General features: G+C 42.3%; 1 protein-coding gene across 5 annotated transcripts in view; it reads left to right on the top strand.

Annotated features, from left to right (window-relative positions):
* The window catches only part of Osbp (oxysterol binding protein), a gene marked incomplete in the record, with an annotated part of 248,631 nt that overhangs the window by 31,720 nt on the left and 202,496 nt on the right, over nt 1-14,415 (top strand).

The raw sequence follows: 14,415 nt of genomic DNA, 5'->3' as shown, positions 1-14,415 counted from the left end.
TGGCACGAGGGGCGTGTCTGCTAGCTTCACCATGGTTACACGGTGTGGGAGGATAGTGTCTGGGAGGGGAAGGGGGGGAGTGAGGGTATCTTACACATGTAAGGTGATGGGAGTAGGTGAGCCATGGTGCATATGCATACATTTATATGCATCTGTTTTGTATCTGTTAATGGTCCCGGGGGACATCAATTATATTGCCAAGAGTAAGGAACAGATAGTAGGAACCGACGACTCTGCAAATCTTAGTGTGCCTGATGATTAATACAGAATCCCCCCAGTTCATCAAGTGATTGTGGCTATTTCTGTGGCAAACACAGGCATTATTAACATTGACAGTATGACAAGCCTATATATGCTCACTCACCCCTCAGTGTCGTTGATGCAAGGATTTGTACCTGTCCTCCCTTTGGATCGAATCTGTTTCCCTCTTCACTGGGTTTATTTCCTCTTAATATAATAATTACATGCTCACTGTCATGGGTGGGCAAATCCCTCGCGGTTTCCGTCATCTCATATCCAGTTTATCCACTTTAGCCTTTTTAACCACTTCTCCGAGGCTATGGGTCCCACAATTTACACCAGAGATGGACCCATATATATATATATATATATATATATATATATATATATATATATATATATATATATTGCAAGACAAGCCACGGGGGTGGAAATCTTCTCAGTGCGTCATCAGGAGCTATGCAGTGTTGCAAGGGACATTGCATAGCTCCTGATGACGCACTGAGAAGTGTGAAAGTACTTGAGCAAAAGATTTGCACCCCCAGTGGTTCGTCTTGCATAGTTAAGATCGCCTGTCTGCGATTGTTGTGTGTGTGTGTGTTTATATATATAAATTTGTGTGTATATAAATTACACTGTGGGACCCCTCCACAAATGTAGCCAAGCATTGGTTTCAGCTATACTTCTTGGGTCTTGCTGGTCGAATCCCTAATGGAAGTGCTAGTGGTGGTACAGTAGTGTGCATATTAATTGGGACAGTGATGAAATAAGATTTTTTTTGGGGGGGGGGGGGAATTAATGTTTATTTGAAAAATACAGTGCAATGATATGACAGATAATTAATTTAATAAGAGATATCCTTTTATGAGCAGTGCTACAATCTTTGGCATAGACTCGACCAATGTTGAACACATTTTGGAAGTTCGTCGTGGTACCAGGTCCTAATGACAGCAACAGTTAGCTTCTCCACAGTTGAAAAGTCCTGCTTCGCCATCCTGCGTTTGGTTATTGCCCGTAGATTCTTAGTTGGGTTGAGGTCAGGAGAGGTTCCAGGACAATTTAGAACGCTTAGCTCCCACTCGTTGAAGAATGTCAGCATTTCTTCTGGAAATGTGGCATGGAACAAGATCCTGCTGGAAAATGCCTTCTTCATCAGGAAAGTGTCTATCCATAATGGAAAGCAAATGAGTTGACAGAATTGCCTTGTATTTGTCACTGTTCATCGTTCCCTCAACAAAAACAAGCCGTCCAGGGCCTTTAGCAGCAATCCTACCCCAAAACATCTTAGTTGGGTGTTTTGGCACTTGTCCATTCTGAAAAGGTTCGCCTTTGCTCTGTCTCGCTACCACTAATCTGTACCCATGTACTTCAAAATGAGCCTCATTTGAAAATATAGCTCCTCCACTCGGCTGTCGTTGATCCCTTATGATCGAGTGTCCACTGCAGCCGTTTTTTCTTCATAGCAACAGTCAATAACTGTTTTTTTACCGGCTGTCTGGCAGTTCTGCCAACTTCAAGGAGCCTTCGTCGAACAGTTGAAGAATCACCATTTACGCCAGCTGAAGCCAAATCTCTCTGTAGGTCTATGCTGGTTTTCTTGGGATTTTTCACAGTATTCATGATAACCTTGTCATCGTGAGGTGGTGTCTTAAGTTTTCTTCCACATCGACGCAACACTCCACAATCACCAGTGTTAGCTTTCTTCAGAATCTGACCAAATTTTCAGCGATCTGTCTGATATTCAAATCAGCATGTTTTCTAAGTGCTACAATACTTCAACGCTTCCTAGGTGTAATATCTGTCATGAATTTCATCACTAACCATAAACTAAAGGGGAAAATTTTGCGAAATCACATTCACTCACTGATCATGCTTGCAGGAATAGCCTTACAGGACAACAACTGTTCTAGCACTGACGAGAGTCGCAGGGGGTAACACCACAGCTGGATAGTTGCCAGGAGTCGGTAAGAAACTCTTCTGAAAAGAACCCAAACTACATTAATTAAGCCGGAGACTAAGACATATGAGATAATCACAAAATTTACTCCTCTCCCAATTAATTTGCACACTACTGTAACCACCCTAAGATTGTACTTAGGGAAGGCATAAAAAATATTACTAGTCACTTTATCTTTGGGGAGGATGACAAATTTATCCATGAATTTGTCAGTCTTGGAGGTTGTGATGATCCGTAGACCACATCTGTCGTTGATGATGAAATGTTAGTAAAACTGTAGTCTAGAGAACTCGTGGTGAATGTAGTCACGGTGCTGCTGCTCCTGCAAGTACTCAAGGCTACACACCTTATAGTTACTCAGACTGATACGTATTCAGTATAGATGGTATAAGTTGATGTTGAACATCGTAAGCATTCTGAGGAGGATATCTGTACGTGGTAGCCACGTTATGTATTAAGAGGTGAATTCCCCAGCCTTCAGATACACATTTCTAAATGTGCTATATATACACAGATATACCTCGGTCTATATACACTGAAGATGCATCTCAGCTTGTATACCCTGGTTATTTTTGTTCTAAATGTTTTAAATACCAGTGTGAGTGAAGTAGGTGTTGCGGGTGTGATCACAGCTGACTCCACGCCTTGTGTGAGACAGAAATCACCTGTGTGGAAAGTTGCCGGTGTTGTGTGTCACCAAATTGTCTTTAAACACTGGAAACTCCTGGTCTCGCAGGCACTGCACCAACACTACTACTACTATCCATCTAGCTTTGCATGTCTCTTATGCACGCTAGACCCATTGAGAAGTATGTGAACTAAGCTGTGTGTGTTTGTGAGTGAGAGTTGTAAGTGGGTGATTCCTCTTGTAAGCTATGAAGGAAAGCTCTTTGCAAAATACTTATAACAAGCGGTAGGGGAAGCCTCAGTTGGTCAGTTACTTAAGATTTGGAGGTGAGCGAGTTGGTCGTGTTGTCTTATACTAAGGGTGGCAGCTCCTGGGAGGCCTTTCAAACAACACCGAATGGTCTCTTCAATTAAATTTAAAAATAGTGGTTGGGGAAGGACGAGGACGAGGACGGTGTCCTTGGGAGCAGAGCAAATTGGATTTTGTCTATAACAAACTGGAAACGTCAAAATGACGGTCACACCTGGAGTGTGTGACTATCCTATTCTCGGTGATACTTTCATTGTGGGAACACTCGCACTTGGCTACTATCTTATTCTATATATACGATAGTTACGTTATAGGAACATCCGCAGTGCGACCACCCTATGATAGTTATATTGTGGGAACGCCTGCAATGTCGCTGTCAGATTTCATGACAAAAGATGTCTGTCATACATGAGGTAACGAAATGTCAGTCTGAGCTGGGAGACTTCAGTAGGGCAGCTTCAATTTTTTTTTTCGTAAAAGGGTTGGAGTTACTACTAAGTGGGAATTCCTACTCCTGAGGATCAGCAGGTTTCTACGGCAGGTTTTGGTAGATAGGAAGGGAGGGGGTAGATGTGTCATGCGGGAGGGAAGTCTAGATGAAGTAGAAAGAGGTGATTGAGGAAGTATAGGGAAGGAGGGTGAAATAGAAAGGAGGGAAGTAGAATGGGGTGGGGGGAAATTAAGTTAGTGTACATGCAAATCCCTACGCATTGCATGTACTCTAAACACAGCAGCCTAACTGAGAGAAGAGTGGAGGGAAGAGAGACAGTGAAGAAAGGAGAGGGAACGGGTGAGAACTCGGGAAGTATATCTAGTGTGTGTGTATGTATGTTTGTAATATGTCGTGCCGAATAGGTAAAATTGGTCATTTAGCAGAAACTCGTTTAAAATTAAGTCCTTTCTAAAATTTTCTCTTATACGTTTAAAGATATATTTTTTTCATTTATGTTAATGTAAAAATTAATAATTTTATACCAGAAAAAAAATAGAAAACTTACCTAACCTTATTATGGTAAGCACAATTTAGGCTAATCCAATTAAATATATTTTAGATAAGTTTACAATAATTTAATAATAAACACAATGAAATATATTTTTTTCGTTAGGTTCAGAATGAGTTTTGCGAAATGATTGCATACACAAATTTTCGCCTGCCTTATTCGGCAAGAAGAGTGTTGCTATTTAAGCCAAAATCGCAAGTTTTCCCTGTTCTGCACGACATATAATATGCGCACCACTGTGGCAGAAAAGCAGTCAAGCTAATGCATAACAAGTCACTTGGAAAATTAGCTCTAGGTCGTTCGCAATTTTGCTAGCTCTTCATCAGGAGGTATACAGTGTTGCAAGGATTGTAGTAGGTAGATGGGATGGAAAACTGAGGTAGGAAGGTGGTGAGAGTAATTCCTGTGTCTGGGATGAAGCGGACACGAGTGTGAAGGTTATGCACCACAGAGAAACTCACATCATTATTACAGACCACACTTTGTATAATCTGAGTCGAGATAATTAAGTAGAATCCATCTTTAATCTTGCTAATTGGGACCCATCTTTAATCTTGCTGACTGGGACCCATCTTTAATATTGCTGATTGGAACCTATCTTTAATATTGCTAACTGGGACCCATCTTTAATCTTGCTAACTGGGACCCATCTTTAATCTTGTTAACTAGAATTCATCTTTAATCCCGTTAACCTTGAAACTTTCACACAATTATAGTGTGTTAAGGAAATAATTTTTTTTTTTAATAAAATTTGGTGTACCAGCGGTGTGCTGGTGCACTATAATAGTTACATTATTGGGACACCAGCAGTGTGCTGCTACATCATTCTGTACGTGGGAGCCTCAGTTATCTGTATTTCATTGTTACATTTCATCACAGAGGTCGGGTTTAATACAAGAAGTAATGATATATATCAGGCTGAAGTGGGAGACTTCAGTTTGGCGACAAGAATATCATGAAACATTCCACTAGGGCTCAGTAGCTACGGCACCTTCAAATGTTTCCTCCCAGCAGGGCTGGAGTGCGCAGTGGTTGGGAGAGCAGCACAAGAGGGAAGTGAGAGCTAAGAGTAGCGCATGTGACGGGGGCGAGGCGAGTGAAACTGATTTTTTCAACATATTTGCGTAGTGTTAGGGAAGAGGGGATGAGGGACAGGTAACAGTAGGGTGGTTAGTTTATTGATGTTAAAGCCTATCGCCTACTTGAAGGTTAAGAGTGAACACCACCTGTACAAAACAAGCCAAGGATATTTCGGTTTCCAAAATTAAGACTAAAGTAAACTCTAAAGGTATATATAGTGAGAAATACGTCTCAGTGTACATATACTGAGCGATGCACATCTCTGAGAGATACCACCTCTCGGTGTATATAAGAGATGGGTAAGGAGTGGCCTTGTATGACTGTTACTGTTGTGGTGGCAGGGAGCGCGGGCAGGGTACCACCTGTGTTTATTAACTTCACACCTGTTACTGAATATATTAATATTTTTTGGTTAAGCACACTCGTATGCATACAATGTCACACGCGAATGCACTTGTGCACACCCGCACATACGAATGCGAATATACACGTACCCGCACCCGTTAATATAGGCATTCACACTGACACGCCAGAATATATACTTACACTCTCGCACAGAAGTACATGCATACATACCTGCACACGAAAATACACATAGCACACTCCGGAAATAAACAGGAAACACACAAGTATAGATTAGTTTCGCTGACTACTAGATACTTTAAGAGACCATTTTAGCACCCGGATAGAAGCGGATACTTAAGACAACCAGCATGACCGAGAGACCACATATATAATCTTGATGAGTAAGACACACATCCGACACTTGAATAGCATTGTTGTTGAAACGTTTCGCCCACGTGGTAGGCTTCTTCATAGGAGAATATATTGTAGGCAGCAGGAGTAGTGGCGAGGTAAACATGTAATCAAGCCATCAACCTTGGAGATTTACTGATATATATATATATATATATATATATATATATATATATATATATATATATTATATTTGATATATAGATATATATATATATATTATATTTTATATATATATATTCTATATATATATATATATATATATATATATATATATATATATATATATATATATATATATATATATATATATAGAGAGAGAGAGAGAGAGAGAGAGAGAGCTAGCTAGCTAGCTTATTAAGCGGTTTTAATTATTCGTGGTATCCGGTGCCCGATAATATCTACCTCTGAATCTGTGTATTGTGTGCTCCCGTTACTCTTCATCATGTGTCATCTGTGTTCCTGTCATGAGGTACTTTGTATGCCTGTTCTAAGGCTGAGTTTGTAAGTCTTTCTCCATAGTTCGATTCCCTCAGTTCGGGTACCATCTTAGTGCATATATTTGGATCTTCTCTAGTTTTTGGTGTGTGATTGTGTGGTGTTGTGCATGATATCCTAAGTGCTTTTTTGCTTAGGTTCCTGAAAGCTTTTTCTCAGAATAATATAACATGCCTCTCAGAATATTACATATGCCTCTCAGAATATCACATATGCCTCTCAGAATAATATTACATATGCATTATAAATAAATATACTCGGAGCTGCAATTATTTTCAGAAGTTTATCTTCGTACGTCTCTCTTCCCACATGGTATTCCATGTCCGCTGTTCTCACTTTGTTTTTATTACTTTGCAATTATCAGAATTGAATTAAGGTATCTATATTCCTGAACACTTCCAGCTTGTTCAAGTCTCACCCTGTCCTCTCCGGTTATCTTCCTCATTAGGTTTGTGTATGTGTGTATACACTCTTGCTTGGAAACACTGTGGGTTGGGGGTGTAGGAATGTGTGCACATGGAGGAGAGTGGGCGGGTGTTCACGCATGCTTCGTAAACTGTCAGGGTTTGGGGGTATAGTATTTTGTAGTGTGCATGAGTGTAAGAGCGCGCGCGCTCAGAGATACACAGACAGCCGCAGACACAGACACACACAGAGACACAGACACACACAGACACACACAGACACACACAGACACACACAGACACACACAGACACACAGACACACACAGACACAGACACACAGACACAGACACACAGACACAGACACACACACAGACACACACACACACACAGACACACACACACACACACACACACACACAGACACACACACAGACACACACACACACACAGACACACACACACAGACACACACACACAGACACACACACACAGACACACACACACAGACACACACACACACACACACACACACACAGACACAGACACAGACACACACAGACACAGACACACACACACACACACACACACACACACACACACACACACACACACAGACACAGACACACAGACACACACACACACACACACACACACACAGACACACACACACACACACACACACACACACACACACACACACGAAGGCGTTTGACAGTTCCACACAAGAAATTAGTGCAAAAACTGGAGGACCAAGCAGGGATAACAGGGAAGGCACTACAGTGGATCAGGGAATACTTGTCAGGAAGTCCTGACAAGTATTCCCATGGTACGTGGTGAGGTGTCAGAGTGGGCGCCTGTGACCAGCGGTGTCCCACAGGGGTCAGTCCTAGGACCAGTGCTGTTTCTGGTATTTGTGAACGACATGACGGAAGGAATAGACTCCGTAGTGTCCCTGTTTGCAGATGATGTGAAGTTGATGAGAAGAATTCATTCGATCGAAGACCAGGCAGAACTACAAAGGGATCTGGACAGGCTGTAGACCTGGTCCAGCAATTGGCTCCTGGAGTTCAACCCCATCAAGTGCAAAGTCATGAAGATTGGGGAAGGGCAAAGAAGACCGCAGACGGAGTACAGTCTAGGGGGCCAGAGACTACAAACCTCACTCAAGGAAAAAGATCTTGGGGTGAGTATAACACCAGGCACATCTCCTGAAGCGCACATCAACCAAATAATTGCTGCAGCATATGGGGGCCTAGCAAACCTCAGAACAGCATTCCGACATCTTAATAAGGAATCGTTCAGGACCCTGTACACCGTGTACGTTAGGCCCATATTGGAGTATGCGGCACCAGTTTGGAACCCACACCTAGCCATGCACGTAAAGAAACTAGAGAAAGTGCAAAGGTTTGCAACAAGACTAGTCCCAGAGCTAAGGGGTATGTCCTACGAGGAGAGGTTAACGGAAATCGACCTGACGACACTGGAGGACAGGAGAGATAGGGGGGACATGATAATGACATACAAAATACTGAGAAGGATTGACAAGGTGGACAAAGACAGGATGTTTCAGAGGTGGGACACATCAACAAGGGGACACAGTTGGAAGTTGAAGGCACAGATGAATCACAGGGATGTTAGGAAGTATTTCTTAAGCCACAGAGTAGTCAGTAAGTGGAATAGTTTGGGAAGCGATGTAGTGGAGGCAGGATCCATACATAGCTTTAAGCAGAGGTATGATAAGGCTCACGGTTCAGGGAGAGTGACCTAGTAGCGACCAGTGAAGAGGAGGGGCCAGGAGCTAGGACTCGACCCCTGCAACCTCAACTAGGTGAGTACGTACACACACACACACACACACACACACACACACACACACACAGTATGGGGTGCGGGTATAGAAATGTATAAAGGGAGGAGAGGGGGCGGGTGTGTACAAATGCTTGGAAAGTGTTGAGTGTGGTGGAAGGGGGTTGGAATGTGCATAGAGGAAGCTGGTGACCTCTTCCTCTTCGTATTTACACTTAGTACAAACTTCTTTTCTTTGCCTTCTTTATTTATTTCTGAAATTTTTAGCATCTTATTTTTTCCTCTTTTTCTATACGATTTCTTGATGTTGCTATTGAAGAGCCATCACTAGCACCTACACACCACGACACGGGTGTGTCATAAATAAGACACTCAGTGGTGCCGGCACTGTGGCCAGGCCACCACAAAATGGGCATGTGAAGGGAGTGTTGGATACTCAGTAGTCCTATAAGATTAGATTTTGTTTGGATTTTTAGCTCGGGGAAGGGTTAGCCACCCAGGATAGTAAGTCAGTGGGTTATCGAGGACTGTCTTATTTCCATTTGGGTCCTTTGATCTTGTCCTCCAGGGTGTGAGCCACAACGGTCTACTAACACCCCAGTACCTACTTACTGCTATGGGAAGTGACGGCATGTGTAAGGAAACATACCCAACATTTCACCTTTCCGGGATCGATTCCCGTTCCCCTCGGTGAGAGCTGAGGATGCTATCCACTGAGCACGGCATTGCGTGCGGCCGGCAGTAAGAGCTTGGTTGATCAGACCATCATCCACCATGAGGCTTGGTCATGGACCAGGCCGTGGGGGCGTTGACCCCCCCGTGCCACCCTCCAGATCCATCAACAGAGACTTGCCTGTTCTGAACTTCCCTGTGAATGATCCATTATTCATAAACCTCTTTGGAAAAGTAATAAAATTCATTGTTTGCTTTGGTTTGTTTTAACGTGAAATGATGTCCATGAAGCAGGTATTTACTAAAAAAAACATTTGATAATAACAGGGTTTGTTGTAATAACCAAGTGATTTGTGGGCCAGTATGTACCGGAGGGCCCCGTTTATACAGCAGGTTAGGTTCCAGGCTGCTGCTGTAAACCAAAAATCGCTGTAAAGTGAAACTTTTTTTTTCACTTTCAAATGCATATAAAAGCCTGATAATATGTTTGCGCTATCATATGTTAAGTGAACAATAGAGCTGGGTCTATAAAGAAAACATATACAGGACACACATTATTTACTTTTAAAATATTTTTGTCCTTAGCTTAGTGAGTGGTGAATATATTTATTGTAGAAAGCCTGAATAAATGAAGAATGGGTATAATTGAAAACCGCTGTATTAGCGAAATGCTGTAAAGCGAAGCACTGTAAAGCAGCGCCCGTCTGTATTTGCACTTATTGGAGAAGAGGTAAACTGATGGCGACACCTTATCATTATTTAGTTTGTTATATAATGTTTATAGCAAGTGGTGTGTACATAGGTTTTCAACCTATCCTCTCAGGAGAATTTTTATGTACTATAATGTAATACCATAAAATGTGAGGATGTCAATAAAGGCCAACGTTGGTTTTCTGTTGTACGAACTGAAACTACCTTCACGCAGTCACCCTTCTCTTTAATTGTAAAAAATATATTGTTTTAGTGAGTTTTTATTTTACACTGTATTGCTATTGGTTAAATTCAGTTATTTTCGACAAACTCGTCTAAAATAGTTTGAAAATCAGGCTAAATTCGTATACGAAAAATGCAACATTTCGCCTTCAGACAGGTAGGTAGGTGCATACATGACTGATTTATTGGGTATAATAAGTTGTTGACACTGACATAAATGTCATACCTGTGACATAGGTATGTTCGCAGCTACAGACCTTCGCAATATATCTGCCTTAATGTTATTTATGAGTTCAGATTTTGTCTACATACCCAGAAAGTTCAGTATACTTTATGCTTCCTTTTGTGCAAGTGGGGTCTTCAAATTTTGAATCAATAATTACAATGTACCAAGATCCGGAAACGAGAATGTTATCAGTCTGTTATATTAGAAGATGTTAAGTCATTGATCCTAAGTCTCCACGAGGCCGGGGATTGTAACATTCTTATTGTTTGCGAGGTGAAATGATTAAGTTACTGTACATGGGTGAGAACACCAGTGTTCCTCACACTGATGTGAAGTGATGAATAAGTTACTGTACATGGGTGAGAACACCAGTGTTCCTCACACTGATGTGAAGTGATGAATAAGTTACTGTACATGGGTGAGAACACCAGTGTTCCTCACACTGATGTGAAGTGATGAATAAGTTACTGTACATGGGTGAGAACACCAGTGTTCCTCACACTGATGTGAAGTGATGAATTAGTTACTCTACATGGGTGAGAACACCAGTGTTCCTCACACTGATGTGAAGTGATGAATAAGTTACTGTACATGGGTGAGAACACCAGTGTTCCTCACACTGATGTGAAGTGATGAATAAGTTACTGTACATGGGTGAGAACACCAGTGTTCCTCACGCTGATGTGAAGTGATGAATAAGTTACTGTACATGGGTGAGAACACCAGTGTTCCTCACACTGATGTGAAGTGATGAATAAGTTACTGTACATGGGTGAGAACACCAGTGTTCCTCACACTGATGTGAAGTGATGAATAAGTTACTGTACATGGGTGAGAACACCAGTGTTCCTCACGCTGATGTGAAGTGATGAATAAGTTACTGTACATGGGTGAGAACACCAGTGTTCCTCACACTGATGTGAAGTGATGAATAAGTTACTGTACATGGGTGAGAACACCAGTGTTCCTCACACTGATGTGAAGTGATGAATAAGTTACTGTACATGGGTGAGAACACCAGTGTTCCTCACACTGATGTGAAGTGATGAATAAGTTACTGTACATGGGTGAGAACACCAGTGTTCCTCACACTGATGTGAAGTGATGAATAAGTTACTGTACATGGGTGAGAACACCAGTGTTCCTCACACTGATGTGAAGTGATGAATAAGTTACTGTACATGGGTGAGAACACCAGTGTTCCTCACACTGATGTGAAGTGATGAATAAGTTACTGTACATGGGTGAGAACACCAGTGTTCCTCACACTGATGTGAAGTGATGAATAAGTTACTGTACATGGGTGAGAACACCAGTGTTCCTCACACTGATGTGAAGTGATGAATAAGTTACTGTACATGGGTGAGAACACCAGTGTTCCTCAAACTGGTAATTCTTGCTGTGTATGAGAGGAATATTTACACATGACTAGAGAAACAAATCATTGCCATCATCAAGGTACTATATATATATTCATCAACGCACTAGTGGTTCCATCACTTGCTGCTTCCTGTTGGGTACCACCACCACTATACTTCATCAATATTTGCTAATCATTTTCTATTCTCCTTTCGGAGCCGTTCCCCCTCCCCTCCCAACCTTCTCCACACTTCACAGTTGACATCTTGTTCTTGCTACTACAAGAAATCTTTATTTGGAACTTATCTATGATCTTATTTATGACTATCATGTCTCCTCTTTTCCGTTTTGTCTGCGCCCTTCCTCCTCATTAATTACTCAGGTGCTGAGGGGTTCTTCACTCATTGAACTAGAACTACCCTCTCCTTGGATCATTCCTAGTTACCCCGCAGTTTAGAGCTTGCACGTGAGTAATAGTGCTGGGAGAGGGAAGTCTCTCTCTTACTGTTTGTCAGACTAACATCCCAGTATCTCTGTTGCTGGCAGGAGGCTGTTTGTTAATTTGCCAGATGGAAAAAAAAGACCCGACACGCTTTGTTGTATGACACACCCGGTTGAGGATGCATGACGTCATAGATGTTTCCCTGTGATATAGAACCAGAGATGTGAAGTGGAGGTGAACAGGTGGGCGAGGTGTGTAGTAGAGCTGTGTAGGTGGGTGAAGTGTGTAGAGGAGTTGTGTAGGTGGGTGCGGTGGCACCACATGTTTATATTGTTGGTGGTAGGTTGCGAGGAAGCAAACATTGATAGGTAGGCGAGGCTCAGGTGACAGTGACACCCACCATGGTTGTCTCCAAACTGTGGTGCCAGAATGTGGTTGTGCTGCCAGGCTCTTATACCCAGCAATATCACAGTGACACCATCATTAACCACCACAATAACAGTGACACTGTTAACCACAATAAGTGACACCATTAACCACAATAACAGCGACACCATCATTAACCACAACAATAACAGTGACACCATTAACCACCACAGTAACAGTGAAACCCTCATTAACCACCACAATAACAGTGAAACGCTCATTAACCACCACAATAACAGTGGCACCCTCATTAACCACCACAGTAACAGTGAAACCCTCATTAACCACCACAATAACAGTGAAACCCTCATTAACCACCACAATAACAGTGAAACGCTCATTAACCACCACAGTAACAGTGGCACCCTCATTAACCACCACAATAACAGTGGCACCCTCATTAACCACCACAATAACAGTGACACCATTAACCACCACAGTAACAGTGAAACCCTCATTAAACACCACAATAACAGTAACACCCTCAATTACCACAACAACAGTGACACCCTCATTAACCACCACAATAACAGTGACACCCTCATTAACCACAAGAACAATGACACCATTAACCACAACAACAGTGACACCATTAACCACAACAACAGTGACACCATCATTAACCACCACAATAACAGTGACACCATTAACCACCACAGTAACAGTGAAACCCTCATTAACCACCACAACAACAGTGACACCCTCATTAACCACAAGAACAATGACACCATTAACCACAACAACAGTGACACCATTAACCACAACAACAGTGACACCATCATTAACCACAACAACAGTGACACCATCATTAACCACAACAGTGACACCATTACCCACAACAACAGTGACACCATCATTAACCACAACAACAACACCAGTGACACCATCATTAACCACTACAATAAGAGGACAGCAGCAGCAGTGTAGATAGTGTGGGAATCATCGTACACAATAACACTCATTACAGTTGGTCGTGTCAGTAACGACGTTAATAGAGGCGAGAGTGAAGACAATACTGATGAAAGGTGTCCTTGTAGATAGGGAGGGAGAAGGCTGGAGGGGAGAGTGGTTATAGGAAAGAGTGGGAAGGATGTAGAGTAAGAAGGGGAGGTAGGGAAGGAGGGTGAGAGAGAATGGAGGAAAAGGGGAATGTGTATAGTGAAGGAGACTGAGAGGAGAAAGTGAAAAAAGGTGTGTTCAACCAGGGTTCACTGTGTATCACGGTGTTACTATCACAACCATAGTTCACTGTCCAGGATGGTGTCACTATCACAACCATTATTCGCTACCAGGATGGTGTTACTATCACAACCATGGTTAACTATTTTGGCACCTGGCCCTGTGCCCAAGACTACTTTGATCGGCGTTACTATTTTTTGACCCTGCGATATCAACACTTGAAGCTGTATTCACCTGATTGTGGTTGCAGAGGTCGAGTCACAGCTCTTGGCCCCCACCTCTTCACTGGTCGCTACTAGGTCACTCTTCCCACTTCATGAGCTTTATACGTCTTAAAAGCTGTATATGGATCCTGCCTCCACTACATCACTTACTAGACTATTCCACCTCTTGACAATTCTACGACTGAAGAAATACTTCCTAACATCCCTGTGATTCATCCGAGTCTTCACTTCCAACTGTGACCCCTTGTTGCTGTGTCCCATCTCTGGAACATCC

Source organism: Cherax quadricarinatus, chromosome 64 (genome assembly GCF_038502225.1).
Source record: "Cherax quadricarinatus isolate ZL_2023a chromosome 64, ASM3850222v1, whole genome shotgun sequence".
NCBI lineage: Eukaryota > Metazoa > Arthropoda > Malacostraca > Decapoda > Parastacidae > Cherax > Cherax quadricarinatus.
The sequence above is the reverse complement of the archived record's forward strand: the minus strand, read 5'-3'. Positions and strand labels throughout refer to the sequence as shown.